The following is a 1,768-nucleotide window of genomic DNA, read 5'->3' as shown; positions in this document are numbered from 1 at the left end:
GGTCAGTCCCATCCTGTTATGATTGAATTACATAATCAAGTATCCTAGTCTCATTCAAGGGTACGCACAATACTGCTCTTTCGCAGAGGGGTGGTGATTCGGTCTTATGCTAATGCTTATTTCTAGGAACACTCTCATGCGAAATGATATAATATATTTGCGTGACACTAAAAGTTGCGGATAACCTTTGCACATTTTCGTTTCGTCTCGACTTGGGCCGAACACCTCAATTTGTTCCTAGGGTGTTCGAAGTGGTAGTCCCCTTTGTAAAACGCATGCTAAATAGTAACAAATTATCTTACATACTAAGGCTCTAAATTCCAAAGGTCTTATTCGACTGCGAAATAATTTGTTTGAGCATCGCTTTTCAATGGATGGTAAACACTAGATTTCACACTCCAGGTGGCTCTGCGAGTCCCCTTTTAATTCTTCACTAATCTCGAATACGTCCTTGTTAGTAATATTGGGACTTTGTTCGGCAAGGTCATTTCCACCAGTGGGAGGTGTGGGAGGTGTGGTGGGTAGAGGTCTGACGAGGCATGGCTTGCGAGGAATGGAATAATATCGTTCAGGCTGCATGGTCTGTGGATTTTCCAATGTTAAAGGTTCGGGTTCTGGACAGGTAGCTGGAAGGAAGGTGAAACTCAATGGTTGTTGGGGTCTGGTCCCTTGCAGGTGTTCGAAATTTCCGAAGGGCGACTCCTCCGCTTGGTTTTCATTGACTGGGTTTTCTGGTTCCACACTGGACCAGTGCACGGGGGGGGGGGGTTTCCTTACTTGCCGCATTACGCCTTAATCGCTTAATCATAGTGGGTAGTCTTATACATAAATATAAAAGAAATACAATGACAAGGTTGGCGAGAATGAGAATTCTCCAAAGGAAGTCGATTTCCACTCGGGTTACAGATGTTGTTAATTGATAAGTCTTAAGAGTGAAATTACGTCTAATTAAATCTAAGGGGATCGTTTTTGTATATCCAGTTCTCTGTTCGAATTGCAATAGTTTAGAACAAAGGATGATCCCTGGGAATATCTTGAGTAGCTCTAAACGAGCACGAGGGGCGGTATCTTTTATATACGGAATACGCGGCATCCTCTCTTCATTAGTTAACATTATATCGGTAGTTTTTAAGGTGCAGCCCCTCTCGATACTAATTTGTCCATACCCGCTTAGATTCAGTATGACGGTGGGGTATTGTGGACAATTTAGTTCCGCTTCCGTTGAGGTCTTTATACTATATAACCAGTGTCCAGGTTGACGAAGGGGTACCCAATAATCTGTTGGTGCAGCCGTGATAATGATATTACAGGACAGTAGGGTTACGTTGCTTAACTTACGATACAAGGCGATCTCACATGGTATATTACGCGTGATCATATGGAGTGTTTTGGGAGGTAGGCAAATGAGGTAATCTCTCGCCCTTTTACAAGATTTAGATAAATACTCATGAGTAATAAATGAAAATCGTAACCCGCTTACGGATATCCATAGTTATCTGGCTGAGGGCATTACGTACGCGTACACCTCGGTTTTGTTATCAAAGCGCTGCAGGACGGGATGTGAATGAATCTGATACACATTTTTTGCTGTATCTCTTATCAATGGGATTTTTGTAATGATGATGATACGCCCGTCTTTCATGACCAGGTCAGTCTCCGTTATTTCTCTTAATTGTAACAACCCTACACCGTCTCTAGGTAATGGAATAAATGCACTTCCTTCTTCGGTCGACAGTTCGGCGAGAGTTTCTCGAAGTGATTTAGGTTG

This window comes from Fopius arisanus, unplaced genomic scaffold (genome assembly GCF_000806365.1).
Source record: "Fopius arisanus strain USDA-PBARC FA_bdor unplaced genomic scaffold, ASM80636v1 scaffold00529, whole genome shotgun sequence".
NCBI lineage: Eukaryota > Metazoa > Arthropoda > Insecta > Hymenoptera > Braconidae > Fopius > Fopius arisanus.
The sequence above is the reverse complement of the archived record's forward strand: the minus strand, read 5'-3'. Positions refer to the sequence as shown.